The sequence below is a fragment of the Camelus ferus genome, unplaced genomic scaffold, assembly GCF_009834535.1.
Source record: "Camelus ferus isolate YT-003-E unplaced genomic scaffold, BCGSAC_Cfer_1.0 contig767, whole genome shotgun sequence".
Classification (NCBI taxonomy): domain Eukaryota; kingdom Metazoa; phylum Chordata; class Mammalia; order Artiodactyla; family Camelidae; genus Camelus; species Camelus ferus.
This window is the reverse complement of record NW_022589677.1, coordinates 46,903-64,646: the sequence shown is the minus strand read 5'-3', so window position 1 is coordinate 64,646 and position 17,744 is coordinate 46,903. Positions and strand designations below refer to the sequence as shown.

Sequence of the window (17,744 nt, the reverse complement as noted above, 5' to 3'; positions counted from 1 at the left end):
AAAGGGGGGCGTTTGGTGTCCTCCTTGAGACTGTGTGCTTTTAATGTGAATTCTTTCTGCCTTCATCCTGTTTAGCAAATTCAGCTTGCTGTTTCCTGAGGCCCTCCATTGGAGTCCATCCTCTGTGCTGCTCCCAGTGACTGTCGGCAAGCAGATCGCACATACTCCCAACACTGGGTCAAGTGCAGCTCTCATTTACTGTGGGCTGGCTTGTGACTGCCCTGCCCGTTAATGCAGTCAGATGTTGCAGAATGACCAGGCATGGGTGTGCATCACGCCCTCTCCCAGCAACATGGATCAGGGGCTGCATTCCTGCCCAAAAGTTTGGGGGTAACCCTACCCCTCAGAGTGCCAGTCACTACAATGCTCTGTGCCACTGTGTGCTCCTCCTTGGGTTTACACCCTGGAGGTGGGCTCAGAGAAGATCTGTGGAACCGACCGGTCACTGGCCTCAGACAAAACACACATCCTTGTTTGTCTTGGTGGAGAAAATTCTCTGAGGAACCAGGACAGAATTATCCTATCTGCCTCAGGCTGTAGACAAGTCTCAGTCTGGCCCTTGAGACTGCATAGTCCCTAGGAGTGGATGCAGCTTTTGCCCCCGCTGCCACCGGGGTACAAAGTGCCAGAGGGTACGGTGGCTGTGCATGAACCCCACCTCTCTTCACCTAAAAAATGTTGTGTATTTTCAGAGATGGTGTTATGCACCCTTCCACCCAGGGCACATCTGCCCTGTTGTTTTATGGAGGGCCCATTTTGTTCTGCCCCATGAAAGCACAGCCATGTCACAGAGCCCCCTGCATTTCCCCTGGGCTGCCTCAGTGCAGCCATCCACAACTTCAACCCAGCCAGGCAGCATGGCCCTACCCCCAGCTGTTGTGCTGCATCTTCAGCTGGGTGTTACAGGGACACTCTGTGACTGGTTAACGTTGTTCTGTCAGTCCACATATACTCTGTATGCATCCAAGCCTTGGAGTCTCCCCCTCCATCCTACAGGCCTCTCAGTTGGAGAGGGGAGACTCAGTGAATGAGTGTCTGTCCTTCTTAGTTGTTCCCTCCCAATGGGACCTGTCCCACTGTGTTTTGTCTTTTCTTCCCTCTTTATACTTTTCTCCTACCAGATTTTTGGTATCATTAACTTTTGAAGAGGACAATCAACTTTCAGAGTTCTGCAGGTTCTCTGGTAGGCTGAGTGAGTTTGTGGATGGGAGTATTGGTGCATTTGTGGGAAAGGGTGAGCTACAAGCATCCTTCTCTATAACATCTTGGCTGCCCCCATAAAAAGACTCACTTTATGGAGGAAGATATACACAGCCTGGGAATAGATGGAGAAGATATTTCAAGGAAGTGAGAAGAAAGTGCAGATTGCAATGCTCAAATCATACAAAATATGTTTTAAAACAAGGGCAACAATAAAAGTTTAATATGAGATTATATAAATAAAAAGAGATCAATATAAAAATAGGATATTACACTCATTAACTTATATATGGACCCAGCACCATAGATTCTAAATATAAAAGAAATATTAGTAGATATTAGGGAATTAATTCATTATAAAACAATAATAGTAGATGAGTTTAACACCTCACTATTGTTATGGACAGATCATCCAGAAAGAATATCTGTAAGGAAACAGAGGTCTTAATGGCATATTAGATCATTTCAACCTAACTGAGCTATTGGACACTGAATCAGAAAAGCAGAACACATAAACTTTCAAGTGTGCACAGGATGTTATCTAAGGAATTAACCACATATTAGGTCATCAAAAGAGCCCTCAGAAACGTTAAGCATATATTGATGACAGCAAACATTATTCCATACACAAAAGTATGAAACTATGCATCAACTCTAGAAAGAAGAACAGGAAAAGCACAAACATGAGATTAAACCACATCTTTTAAAAAAATAGCAAACGGTCAATGATGAAATCAAAGAGGTAATAAAATCATACCTGGGGACAAACAACAATGAAAACACAGCATCAAAAATGTACAGGATGTAGCAAAGACAATTATATGAGGGAAGTTTCAAACAAATCAGTCCTTCTATAAGAAATAAGAAAAAACTCACACAAAGGACCAAGCTTACCACCTATAATAACTAGTAATAATAACAAACAAAACCAAAAGGAGGAGAAAGAGAAATCTTTAATGATTAGGTTGAAAATAAATAAAATAAAAATTAAAAAATAAATAAAAAACATAAAGTCAAGAGCATTTTTTTTCTTAAAAATATTAAAAAATTGATAAGTATATAGCCAGGCTTATCAATATATACAGAGAGTGGACCCAAACAAAATAAGAATCAAAAAAGTGTAGAAATAACATCTGACATTACAGAAATACAAAAAAAGTTATGAAAGCCATATGAGCAGTTACATGAAAACCAACTGGATGACCCAAAAGAAATTGACAAGTTTCTATAAACATATAGCCTGCCAACACTGAATAAAGAGAAAACTGAAAACTTGAAAACAGCAATCAGTATAAGTTAAACAAAATCTATAATTTTAAAAAGACCCCTTGAACAAAATGTCTTGATGCCTTCATTAAAACCTCTTACCCCCCAACTATTTCAAAAAATGGAGGAAGGAAAATTCCCAAAGAAATTCTATGAGACCACCATTACCCTGATAACAAATCCAGCCAAAGACACTAAAAAAAAACAGTAAATGAAAAGCAAATATTCTTGATAAGTATACATTCAAAACTCCTGAATAAAACATCAACAAATTAATCCAGTAATACATAGAAGGGATTATACACGATGATAATTTGGATACCTACCAAAGTCACAAGGATGGTTCAACATACACAAATCAATCAGCATGATACATATCTAATAAAAGAAGGACAAATTTCACAGGACAATGTCAATACACACATAAAAAGCATTTGACAAAATTCAACATCCATTCATGATCAGATATCTCATGAAAATGAGTACAATGGGAACATCTCTCAGCATACCAAAGGCCATTTATAACAAATTATAATACTCAGTGGGAAAAGCTGAAAGCCTTCTGGGTAAATTCAAGAACATGACAAGGATTCCTACTCTCACCAATTTTCTTTAATAGTAATAGAAGAAAGGAAAAAAAAGAAGTAAAAGAAAGGCAAAATGGAAAGAAATAGGCAAAATCATCACCAGTACTGATGACATAACAATCTACATAGAGAGTCCTAAAAGCTCCACACAGACAATTATGAACAATAATTTCAGCAAGGGAGCAGGGTTCAAGATAAATGTAAAGAAGTCTCTTGCATTTCTACACATTAATAATGAGATACTATAAAATGGATCTTGAAAGCAATACCATTTAAAATCCCATACCTCCAAATATCTTGGAATAAATTTAACCACATTTGTGAAAGGTCTACAAACTAAAAATTATAAAACATCGATAAAGAATTTAAAAATTATTCACTGAAATGTGAAGATGCCTTGTGTTCTTGATTGAAAGAGTTAATATTGTTAACATGGCTGTAGTACACAAAGAAAACTACAGATTTAGTGTAATTCCTGTTACAATGCTGTAGTATTTTCCACACAACTAGAAAAATATAATTCTAAGTTTTACATGAAACCATTAATAATTGCCAAATTTATCTTGAGATAAAACAAAAAATCTGGAGGTATAACCATCCCAGATACCTTACTATAATAGAAACCTACAGTAATAAAAACAGCATGGCTTGGCACACAGGTATAATCAATACAAACAGAGAGCCTAGGAACAATTCCACAAGCCTATGATCAATGAATCTATGATAAAAAGCAAAAGTACACAGTGGAGAAAAGACAGTCTCTTCAATGGATGGTGTTGGGAAAGCTGGACATCTACATGTAAAACAGTGAAATTAGAACGTTCCATGACATCATATACAGAAATAGACTCCAACTGTATTAAGGATATAAATGGAAGACCTGATCCTATAAAACTGCTAGAAGGGAATATAGGTGATAACTTATTGGTTACATATCATAGGAATATTTTCTTATATCAGTCTCCTAAGGCAAAAGAAATAAAAGCAAAATAAGCAAGTGGGAAATAAACAAACTTCAAACCTTCTCCACAGCTATGGACACTATCAATGAAATGAAAATCTTGCCTGTGAAACCTGGAGAACATATTTGCAAACAATGCAAGTGGCCAGGGGTTAATAGATTTAGGTTAATAGACACAACATGGATTTAAATTACACAACTCAATGTGAAAAACAAAAACCCAGTCAAAAAAAGAGCAGAGTACCTGGATAAATATTTTTCCAAAGAAAACATTCAGATGAGTAACATGCAATTGATAAAAATGCTCAACATTACTAATTATTAGTTAATTGCAAATCAAAACCACAATGAGGTATCACTTCACAGTGGTCAAATGGTGATTATCAAATGGTCTACAAATACTAAGTGTGGGAGAAGGTGTGGAGGAAACAAAGCTCTTGTATACTCCTGGTAGGAATGTAAATTGGTACAACTTCTAAAGAAAACAGTATTCAGATTACTTTAAAAACTTAAAAGGGAATTACCATATGACCCAGTAATACCTCTCCTAAGAAAAATCTGGGGAATATCCCTAAATTGAGAAGAACCAATATTCACAACAGCACTGTTTATAATATGCAAGAGAGGGAAGCAATACAAAGTTCCACAATAGACTATGGTCTTAATAAGATATAATGTTTCTATAAATATGGAATGGAATATTACTCAGCCATGAAAAAGTATAAAACATTGCTATTTCAAAATCATGAATGGGCCTAGTAAATATTATGCTTAGTGAAGTAACTTAGACAAAGACAAAATGTTATAGTTTAATTTATAAGTGGAATCTAAAGAATAACATATATTTGGGTACAACTATCAATAGCTATCAATTGATAGATGACAGAAAAATAGATAGAAAGATAGATATATACATAGAAAGATAGATAAATAGAGAAATAGAAGGAGAAATAGAGACTCAGAAATATAGAGAGATTGACCGATTGAGAGACTAGATTGAAAATACTGAAGCAGACTCAAAGATATGGGAAAATATTTATGTTTACCATAGGGGAAGGGAAAGTCATTTTAATGGTAGGACATTGACAGATAGAAAGTAATACACATAAATGAGATAAGCAACAAGGATAATTTGTAGAGATCAGGGAATTATACACAATAACATTTAATAATTGTATGTTACAATTATTTGTAATAACTTGTAATAATTTATAATGCAATATAATCTAAAAAGTGGTTGGATTCTCCATGCTGTAAATCTGAAATAACACAATATCGTACATCTACTTTACTTCATTTAAAATAAAATATCCCATGAATAATTCAGGCTTTTTCCACTGATAGCATCTTACTTTAATATTGTTTTATTTTTACACATTACCTTTTCTGATTACTGTCTCAAATTATTTGTTTTACTGTTGTGAGGATGTTACCATATTGATATATCTATATTTATTGCCCCTGATTTTCTATTTTTCTCTCTTTAATCCATATAGTATAGTAGCATTTTAAAATATACCCAACTAAACTTTTGCAGCTTTCTCGTGGTCTGTAATTTGCATTTTGCTCAATGTTTTGAATATTTTTGCCATTTTATTTTTCTTAGAAGAGCTCTTCTCTACATCTCTTGTAAGAGGTCTTGGTTTTGTTTTTCATCTCACTCATGATTTGTTTGTCTGGTAAATTCTTTATTTTCACTTTGTATGTAAGTGATAACTGTGCAAGGTAGAGTATACTTGGCTGAAAGGTTTCATATGTCAGTAGTTTGAAAATTTCATTTTATTTACCCTTGGCCTATGTTTACTGCTGAGAAATCTGCAGATAGCCTAATGGGGGTTCCTTTGTAGATTATCATATTTTTTTTGGCTGCCTTTAAAATTTTACTCTGTCATTTGCATATGATGTATCTTGAAGGAGGTCTCTTGGCCTTAAAGTTATTGGTGTTTTGTTGGCTCATGGACTTGTGTATCAGTTCCTTACCTGAGGTTAGGGAAGTTATGGACTATTAATTCGTTAAATGAACAATCAGCTACCTTCTACATTACTTCTCCCTCCAGGATTTCACTCTAATGTGCACTTCCTGAAGAAGTCTGATGGCTATTGTAGAATATCCTCACTTTTTTATATCTTGTATCTCTGCCCTTTCACTTCATTTCTAGTTTTCTATTGGTGAGTTTGCTAATCTCTCTTCCACAAGACAGTCTACTTATAATGCTTTCTATTGCATTCGTCATCTCATTTATTAAGTTCTTCTGGTCCTCCAGTAATGTTTGGTTATTTTATAGTTTCAGTCTCTTTGGTAACGTATTTCTTATCATCATTTAATTTATTCCTGAGTTCACTAAACTGCTTTCTGAGTTTTGTTTTATGTATTCAGTTTCTGTATAACACCTATTTTGAATTCTCTATTAGTCATATGGCAATATTCCATGACTTTAAGGTTGTTTGCTTCAGGGTTGACATTTTGTGTGTCTGTGTGTATGTGTGTGTGTATCTCTGTGTGTGTGTGTCTGTGTATCTGTGTGTGTGCATGCTGTATAATATTACTATGATTGGACATGATCTTTTAAATTATTGCTCTGATGACACTAAATAACAGATTGGGTGTTCAAGTCCTTGCTTTTGTTTTCTGGTAGTTTGCAATATTGCACAATATTTGGTTTTACTTACCTGAGCTACCTTTGATAATATTCCAAAATGGCACTTCCCATTGACTTCTGTCTGGATAAAATATGTGTTTTCATTGTCACTTCTTAGACTTCTCTGGTAGTTAATGCCACTGTTGTCACTGGGATGGGGAACCCTTCCTTTTATCTGATATCCCTTGAGACTCAGTGTACACATTGAGGAAAGGTGTAAAGGCAGGTGGGTAGTTGGAATCAGGCAAGTGCCTTTGCCATATCCAGTGTTGCAAGGTACCTTGTCTCCACCACTGTGAATGGGGAGTAGGGACAGTGTCTTGAATGTCTGAGTGTCTAAAGGATGGAATTTCTGTCTCCATTGTGGCTCCCTCCTAGTTACCTGTGAACATGAGTACTTGTGCAGTTGCATGCCGAAGCTGTGTGAACCACTTAGGCACTTTTTCTACTGGATTCTCTGAACCTGTGGGCTCACATATCCTAGTCAGTGGGCCTTGGTTGCAGTCACCAACTCTGCTCTTCCCTAAATTCAGCCTCTTTATGTGTTTTAGTCCACCACACTTCATCTGTACACATGCGTTCTGGAGTACTGTTTTGTGTTGTAGTTATTTTTGTTGAGTATGTGAAAGTTTTACTGACTGTAGATTCAAGGGGATAGACAAAAATAGTTTAAACTTATGTCACTTTTATAAAAGTATTTACTTTTTCACTTAAAAGCTTACATTCTAGTAAGGACATTATAAGAAAGGTAATGAAAGTGAACAAATCACCTCCCTTACTATAATAGTACTACAAAATATTTTCAGTTTTTCCTGTGTTCTTTTCTTCAAAGTTTTTCCAAGATACATGCACATTTTCCTATAATATATGCCTATAATACCTTTAAAATCATTTAAATTATTAAAATATTTCTCTGTGCTGTAAATATAGCCCTGTTGCTTCTCTAATTTATAACTAGTAGCTTGCATATTTCTGTCTTCTCCATCCTTCTTCCCTGTCCCCAGAGGAAACCACTAATTGGCAAACTACACATATATACATGAGTCTTTTTCTGTTTTTCTTTTTTTATGAGTATTTCTCTAATATTTTGTTTCCTCATGTAATTTATAATGTAGAGTGTTTTTCTCTGTATTATTTTCCTATGTGCAACATCCTCTGGGTCCAATCACATTGTTCCTAATGGCAGAATTTTATTTTTGTTATAACTATTTATTATTTTATATATATATCATATCAACTTCAGCCAATCATCTGTTGATGGGCAGTTGAGTTGCACTTCTAAACTTGGCTATTATAAATGATGATGTTAAGAACTTTGGGGGTAATATATCCTTTAAAGTTATTGTTTTCTTTTTTCAGATTTATAACAAAAACTGGAATTGCTGCAATATATAATGCTTCTATTCCTTTATTTATAGGCACTGTCAACACTTTTATAATAGTGAATGCATCAATTTATATTTCCACCAACAGTGTCCCTGGGTTCTTTTTTCTCGACATTCTTATTAATGTTTGTCATTTGTAGAGTTTATGTTAATAGACATTTTGGTTGCTGTGAGATTATATTTCTTTCTGGTTTTGATTTATGTTTTCCTAATAAATAGCAAATTTATGTATGTTTTTATGTGCATGAAAATCATCCTTATGTCTGATTTTGAAAATTTTCCATGAAGATCTTTCAACTATTTTTAAGTTGGGGTCTTTGATTTGTAATATTGAGTCTAATATGCTATATATATATATTATGGATATTAACACCTTGTTGGTCTTATTGTTAGAAATTTTTCCATTTTGTGTATTCTATATCTTGTTGAAGGTTTCCTTTCCTCTGCAAAAGGTTTTGCATTTCACATTTAAACATAAAGTAGAATCCCTGTATCACATAATACATCTATTTTTCCTCACTAAACTATAAACACTTACTCTTAGTTTATTATTAATTTTTCTTAATTAGGAGACGCATCAAAAATAAATATTGCTATGATTTACCTCAAAGTCAGTTCTGCTCATGTCCTTTGTCAGAAATTTTGTAGTTTCAGGTTTTACATTTAAGAAATTAATCCATTTGTATCTTAGTTTGTATACTATGGAAGGAAGTGCTCTTACATCTTCCTTTTACATATACTGTCCTGTATTCTCAGAACTACTTGTTGAAGAGAATGCCTTTTAACATTGTATATTCTTGCCTACTTCATTGTAGACTAATTGACCATATGTGTGTGGGTTTATTTTAGGACTCTCTAATTTGTTCCATTGATCTATGTATGTCTTTTACGGCCATATTTTAATGTTTTGATTACTGTAGCTTTGTAGTATTTTCTAAAGTAAGGTAAGATAATGCCCAGGGCTTTGTTCATTTTTCAAAAATTATTTCAGAAAATTTAGATCTTACATATTTTTCTATAAATTTTATTATTTGTCTCCTTGCTTTGTGAAGAAACATATGGATTCTGTGAGACTACAAATTTACTAAAAGAAAAAAACTGAGAAAAATATTAATATATGGAGGATAAATCATACAATATAAATAACCAATGGATTGCTGTAAAAATCAAAGAAAAATTATATAAAAATATGACAACAAAAACAAAGTTCATGGGTTATAGCAAAAGCAGTATTAATAGGGATGTTTATAGCAAAATAATCCCACTTATACAAAATAAAAACATCTCTCTATAATAACATAATCTTACAACAAAAATATTTAAGAAAATAATAAAAAACTTGTTAGTAGAAGAAAAGACACCTGAAAGTTCAGAACATAAATAAATAAGTATTAAAAATATAAACATTTAATCAATATAAATAATGTTTTTTAAAGACAAATAAAATTCATAAACTGTAAACAGACTCATGAGCAAAAAAGAGAATACAGATTAATAAGCTCAGAAATAAATCAGAAGTTACAACTTATATCCCAGAAATACAAAGCATCATAAGAAGATACAACAAGTTATATTCCAATAAAATGGAAACCCTAGAAGAAATGGATAAATTATTAGAAAGACATAATCTCCAGTATGGAATGAGAAGTAGAAAATATGAACGGATATTCATTAATGAAATTGAATAAGTAATTAAACAAAATCTCCAAAGAAACAGAATTCCAATCCTAGACAGCATCACAGGGGACTTCTGCCAAACATTTAAGAAGAGCTATCACCTATACTTTTCAGAGTATTCCAAAATTTTGCAGGCGAAGGAAGACTTCGTACCCCATATTTCCATATCACACTGCAACTAAAACAGGAACAAATACCTCAAAAAATTACAGGTTAAAAATTACTGATAAGCATAAATGCAAAAATTATCACTTAAATGTTAGCAAGCCAAACAATGCATTAAAAGGATTATACAAAATGATTAAGTCCATTTTATTCCAGAGATGACATACTGATTCAATACCTACAAATTAATCAATATGATAAACCACACTAATGAACTGAAGAATAAAAATTATATGACCAGCCTCAAAAAAGTCATAAAATATTCCGAAAATATCAGTATCTATTTATGATTATTTTCCCCCTCAAATTGGGCATGAGGAAACATACCTCAACACAGTTAAGGTCACATGTGACAAGAACTCAGCTAACATGACACTCACTGATTAAAAGCTGAAAGCATCTCCTGTAAGAGCAGCAAGAACACAAGAATGCTCTCTCTTACAACTTTTATTCAATATAGTATTGGAAATTCCAGCCATACCTATCCAAAATAAAAGTAAATAAAGTATAGCTAATTAAGAAAACGAGTAAAGTATCTGTTTGGCAGAGGACATACTTTAAACAGAAATCCTAAAGTTTTCACGACAAAACTACTAGTGCTTATCAATGCATTTGTTAAAATTTCAGAATGGAAAATTAATATACAGAAATCTAGCATTTCTACACACTAACAAGCTAACAGATAGAGTAAGTGAGGGACTGGTTCATTTACAGTTGCATTACAAAAAATAAAATATCTAGAAATGTATCCAACCAAGGAGGTAAAAGACATGTACTCAGAAAACTATAAAATATTTATAAAAGAAATTGAAGATGATGCAAATAGATGAAAGGATATACTGTGTTCATAGATTAAGAAAAAATTATTGTTTAAATGACAGTACTAATCCAAGAAAATACACAAATTAAATTAGGGCCTATCAAAATACAAAGGGCATTTTCAGAAACTTACAATAAATTATTCTAAAATTTACATGAAATCACAAAAGATTTGAAATCACTAAAAAAGAAAAAAGAAAAAATGAAAAAAAGAAAAAACACAAAATACTTTGAGAAAGAACAAAGATGATGTATGACAATCCCTGATTTTAAACTATAATAGAAAGTGAACCAGTAATAAAAACAACATGGTACTGGCACAGAACAAACAGAATAATGGAACACAACAGAGTGCCTAAAAATGAAATCAGACAATAGGGTTATGTAGCCCATTAAAAAAAATGAATATACAGTGGGGGAAAGATAACCAACAGGCATATGAATACGTGCAACATCACTAACCATCAGAAAAATGCAAGTCCAAAACACAATGAGATTTTTATGTCAGTGCTGTCAAAATGAATATTATCAAAAAGATAACAAATATAAGTGTTGGTGAGGATGTAAGAAAAAGAACCCTGATGCACTGCTGGAGTGAATGTAAATTTCTACTGCCACTGTGCAAAACATTATGGAGTTTTATGTAAAAATTAAAAATGAAATGTGATCCAACAATTTCATATCTGGATACTATTCCAACAGATATAAACACTAATCAGAAAAGATAAATTCAAACCTATATTTACTGCAGCATTATTTAAAATAGCCAGGAAATAGAAGCAAATTAATTGCTCAGCAGTAGATGATGGATAAAGAAGATGTGAAATTAAAGTATATATATCTACCCATCTAATAAGTACAGATTTATCTATATTTATAGATATATATACAGATAGATAGATAGATAGATAGATATAAGCAAACACACACATAAAAATACAATGGGTTATTACTCAGCTATAAAAAGAATAAATTCTTGTCATTTGCAACAAATGGGTAGACCAAGAGAGTAATATGCTAACTGAAATGAGAAAGACAAAACTTAATGATTTTACTCACATTTGGAATTTAAAACAAATGAACATAACAAAACAGAAAAGGGGTTACAGATACAGAAATTAACAGGTTATTCACAAGAAGGAGGGAAATGGGGTGAGAAAAAAGAAATACTTGAGGAAACCTAAAAGAGAAAATTTTCCAGTTGCAAATTAAATGAGTCAGGGAAAAGATATGCACTGTATGGGAAACAGTCAAGTAGTATGAAATATCTTTAAATAGCAACATATCATAATTAGTTTTATTCTGCTGATGAGTTTGAAATGTATTAAAGAAAGCAAAGACAATGTTGTGAAAGAGAAACTAACATAGTGTTATAGATTAAAGTACACTTCAAAAACAACCAAACATAATTATAGAAAAAAAACAGATTTGTACTTAACAGAGGTAGGTGTTAGGAAAGGAGAATTAGATTAATACACTCAAAATGTACAAGCCTACAGCCATAAAATAAACGTGTTCTAGGGAGGCTACATAGTAACATGATAAATAAAATTAGTACTGTTTTATGATATATATGAATGTTGTTAAGGGAATAGACCCTAAGATTTCTCATCACAACAAAAACCAAATTGTATATCTTGATTACTTTATCTAAATGAGATAATGAATTCTTCCTAATGTTGCTATGATATTTATTGCATGATACATGTAAATCAAATCACTTTCCTCAGCACCAAATCTTACACAATGTTTTATGCCAATTATATCTAATAAAAGTGGGAGGAATAATGGAAAGGCAATGATCATTTTTTCCATGTAATTTCTCATGATTGTTTTTGCAGCAAGTAAACTTGAATCATGAAGAATTTATTATATGTAAAGATACTAATAAAGAAGTGATTCTAATAAATAATACATAAAGATACTAATAAAATTAGTGTTTTCCCATGCTTTAAACATTCTTCATGATAACAGCCCACTGCTTCTTTAGGCATCAAAATTTCACTCTGTGTATTCATCTGAGATTAGGGAATGGATACAAATGTTAACCCTGGCTGTTTTTGCCCTCAGTGATAAAGTTCACTTGTTCTGACTGAGGGTCTCATCTCCCCGACAGCATCTCAAGAAAGGAACGTGCTCAGTTGTGAAAAATCTCAGCATGGTAAAATCTCAGAACACCAACACTTCTTAACTGTTTGGCAATGGGAATTCAATACTGACAAAGAATTGATTTTGGATAACAATGTGAAGTTTTCTCATGGTTGCATTAGGGGATATGAGGGTAATCCCTGAGATCCACAACAAACATTCTTGCTCAAGTGCTGGGCAAAGAAGTGTAAAGGTTCTGCATTATTAGGACTGAGGACTGCTTTCAAAATGATGACTATGCTCACTCTACTCCAGGTAGTCCAAGGAAAGAAAGGTTATTGCAATTTCTAGGTGAACGGGAATAAGTCAGTGGTTCAGTCTGTATAAATTAGTCAAGGGGTGTTCAAAGCCAAAATAAGTTGTGTCAACAATGAGAATTAAAAGAAAAAATTCTTAGACATAAGTTTAAGTTAAAAAGGAGACACAGTCCTTTACTGGGCTTTGGGGACTGCAGAATGCATATGCATCATTCCAATTCAAGGATTCATTGGCTTGGCCCTAGCATCAACTTGGGATTCAGTGAACAGGTAACAATTAGTATACTGGGAGAAATATAATCTACCTCTCCCTGATCTGAGAAAATCTGCTGGCTCAATGAAACTCTTAAATCACAGAGATCTTGTCAGATGCAGAAGAATAATTCACTGATGACTCAACTAAGACAAACTTAGTTACTGCTTAACAATCCATTTTCACACAGACACAAAGTGGTAGACAGAGTTGTAGTTCTTAGTGGGAAGAATTCAGTGGGCACAGCTCAGGGAATACTTTTCAAAGCATGAGCCAACTTTTGTACTTTTGCCAAAAGTCTAGAATTCCCAGGTAGATAACTACAGTTGGACAAACAATCCTCTTATTTAGGATTTCTAATGTTGAATGTAAACTGTAGATTTTGACTTATCAGTATACAATCTTGTTAAGATGATCACGGTAAGACACAGTGTCTGATAAGAGAGCTGGAAAGTAGCTGCTGAACCAGCCCATCTGAACCCCAGACTGCTAAAGTAAACAACAACATAGCCACCATCAGAGTTGAGCTGGCAATCTTAAAATCTTCATATATCTGTTGTAGGAACACCCACTGCTGTCCAGACACAGTTCTCCTGCAGCAAGTGGGCTCTTTTCTTCTCTTGGTAAAGGTCATATTGGTGGGATGTGGCTAGAGATTACCTTGGTCCATTTGCCCATTCTCCAGATTATCAAAGGCTTTCTTCACAACTGGTGACACATTTTTAGACTCATTATTGCCATTCCAGACATATTAGCTGACACAGGCTGCATGATTGTGAGCAAAAGCCTTAGGCTCCACAACCTTGCCTACAATTTTTGCAGCAGTTCAGGGCATTTCAAATTCTGAAAATGTTTCATATTTATTTTCAATTCCTGGGAAAAAGTCAAAGTCTTCCTTGAATATTTTATATTTCCAAATATCTGCAGAAATTTGCTATTCTTGCATTTGGACAAATTTTTAATTCTACCACCCTCAACTCCTTCTAGTCTACACATTTTAGATTGCAATTTGGTTACTGATTATGACCACCACAATTAAGGTTCTAGTACCTCTTAGATACATTCTGTGTGAAAGTTAGAAGGGGCACAATTTATGTGGGGTGTATAAACCTACTTTAAATATTTCCAATGACACTGTCCCTTCAGGACAAAGCTCTGATTATAAGAAGTAAATTAACTAGAAGAGAATATAGTTATTGGTATGGGGATGAGAATCAGTTATTTTTGGGTGGGTGGGTGAGGAAGAGACAGGAAAATATCCAGAAAATGAGAATGGAATGCTTTAGGCCTCTGGAGGCATGAATTAAGAAGAAAATAATACTTTGTCTCCTGTACCTACCTCCATTTACTGTCTTGAGTGACTAGTCCTTGGGTTATGAAAAGAGCTAGTTTGTGGTGAACAGTAAAGACCATTACAAAATAGTTTGAAAACCATGAGAGTTTTGTTCTTTCAAAAAGTAGATTTTGCTTAAAGTCAACATGTATTTTTCACTCACTAAATACTAAAATACATCCTGTGGCATGTGCTGTTCTTACTCTGCTGGTACCCAAGTTAGACAAGTAAAGGGGGATAGAGAGAAAATATCTGGAGGAGGTGGCTTCTGTGCTGAGACTGGGAAATTGTAAGTAGGTAAAAGGAGGACATCCTAACTCCAAGGATGAGCTGGATCAAAAAATGTGAGTTTGGAGTTAACATGGTTGACAAGCATTTCCCTGGATATATCTCCAGATACACTGAAACATAAAGATATGCCAAGGTAGTCAGATGCCAGATCTATAATGAAATGACTAAACTATGTTGAGTTTGTAGGCTTAGAGTTGGAAAGGCATTAAGTGCCATCCTGAAAACATAAGCTTGCCTTGGCTGCAACATAAAAGCAACATAAAATATTCACCAGAAAATATAGTGTAGACTCTTGAGGGGAGGAAATGAAAGCACCAGTTGGAATGCTTTGAGAACAGCACAAAGAAGACCATAGATAAAATTAATTTTAAATTCTATCACATGCTGAATGTGTCATCTGAGTCTTCCTCATATGACCTTTATGATTCCACGCACGACATAATAGAGACCATGATCCCTGGGCCGGTTCCTGCATTTATCTCCTGTTCCAACCTATCCTGACAACACTTTTAATACTTTCCAGGATGAACCAGAAGCCAATTAGTACTTTTCCCTCTCTACATGTTTTAGTGTTTTCACAAATCCTTCCATTTTCTCTCCTACATTACAAGAAATTATTCAAATTTACTCCCATATTGTTCCATCAAATGATCATATCAATCAAATATTTCTTTTTTTAAATGGTAAGTTAGTCTCCCATTTTACTCTTAAGTGTATTTGAAACAATATAACGAATATTAGGTAAACATGTATGTTTATTTTTCAAATAAATATATTGCAGATATTTGTTGACCCTTGCCAACATCATTTATAATCTTTGTTATCCTGCATAATCTGGGAGTCCTCTGGCAGATCAGTTGTAATTAGGATGACGTTCATAAACAGCAGTTGGCTGATGAGTTAGCCATGAAAGGGAATTAGCTGATGTATCAGCTATCAGTGGAAGTGGAAACAGCGGGTTGCTGTCTGGTTGAAGTTAAAAAAGGGAACTTCATTGGCTGATATGTTGTGATATTTATTTGGAAAAGTAGAAGGCTCCACCATCAGTCCAAGATAATTGCTCTGTATGTCAGATAAATTGCTGTACTGAGAAGTAGGAGTTGTAGTTGTAATGAATTTCACAACACGGCCATTTGCTTCAGTGTAGCTGTTTTATGAGTGCACGTGGAAAGTGGTCAACTGATTTAAAATAGCACGTTGATCCACTGCAATTGGTTCTGGTGGTCTAACTGACATTGATGATGCAGGAGGAAAATCACCTCACATCGGGGTATTTTTATCACCAATTATGTGGCAAGTAAAAGGCTTTCAATTAGAGGCATGTTTAAATTTCAGAAGGTAAAAAAGCACTTTCTCCTCTAGCATCAGCCACAAAACCAGAATTATGATTATCCACATTACCGCCTTCTTTAAAGTGCTTCATGTGGAAATCGTGAGCCATGAAAGATACCAGAGAAGCATTTTTAATCCCAAATTTTCTTTTTATTCTCACTAAAAGCTGGGGAAAGCCTCGTTTAAAATTTGGATTATGATAGAGCTGCAGCTACAAACAAAGGGGAAATATTTTAGTATTTCCCTAAACCAAAATACAAGACTAAAGTAAGCCTAATCTATAAAACCTCTAAGATAATACCATCAACATATGAACACTGCTGATTATTTTTTGAAATTCCTTATTTGGAAAATACACTTTTAAATAGTATTGTCATCAAATTTAAAACGTTAGCGTTTGCAGTAATGGTAAATGCCCCTTTTTAAAAGCAGCTTTAATACCTTTATTTAGATTTCTGATAATACTTATAGTTGCTAGCAAAGTTTCTCATAATCTTGAATACTTAAAAAACTGTCCTCATTTTTTAGAAAAAATAAATTATTTTAGCCTTAGTAGTTTTATACAATTTTCAAAATCGAGCTTTACATTTATATTACCAAGTTTGATATGCAAAGTAAAATTTTGTATATAAGTTATGAAGCGGTGACTAACTTTTCTGAATACCTTTCTTAAAACAGAGACTTCTTTTTCTTCTGCCAGAAAGTCAGCTAGAGAAGCAGATCTTTGAAAATTCTGCCGCACTTTACTAAACCCATATAGGTTAAGCTGTCTAACTAAACTTTTCATACTTCCAGTTTCAAATATTCTGAAAGGGGCCTTTCTTTCCAAAACTTCCTTCTTAAAGACATCTTCATCGTTCACTATGGAAGTTCCATTATCATCCCACCAGATGGATTGAAATTGGTCACTCCCAACCATTTTCCAGAGTTTTCTTGGAAATGTCAGAGAACAAAAATCTTTATCTTCATCTGGTTCAGAGACACAATGTGTGTAACATGGTCTTTTTATCAAGGATTCTTCACACAATGTCTGAAAAGCATTTTCTTCAATCATAGACCTCAAGTCCAAGTCCAAATCCCCAGAGAATGTTTGATCACACAATAGGGATCTACTGGACTTTCCTGAAAAGTCCATCTTTAGGAGACACATCTTGAATGTCTGAAGAAACATGTGCCATAAGTAATAACTTTTTCTACAGCTCCTTTCTAATCTGCATGATTTTGAGCACTGCAGCTTCAAATGCTGCTTTTACAGGCCTGCACACATAAACTTCTAGGCCATCACAGTGGTTCTCAACCTGAGTAGCAGTGACATCACAAAATGACTATTCTCCTAGCATCCCAAGTGTAACATTCAGCCAGTGTTTACTTCTCATTCATTCAGTTAAATTGAAACACATAGGATGTTTATTTTTACTGTGTGGTCTGCAA

At 34.0% G+C, this 17,744-nt stretch overlaps 1 pseudogene; it reads right to left on the bottom strand.

Moving 5' to 3' along the window:
• Positions 1 to 15,834: 15,834 nt before the first annotated feature.
• Positions 15,835 to 17,491, bottom strand: LOC116662615 (annotated as a pseudogene).
• Positions 17,492 to 17,744: the final 253 nt, after the last annotated feature.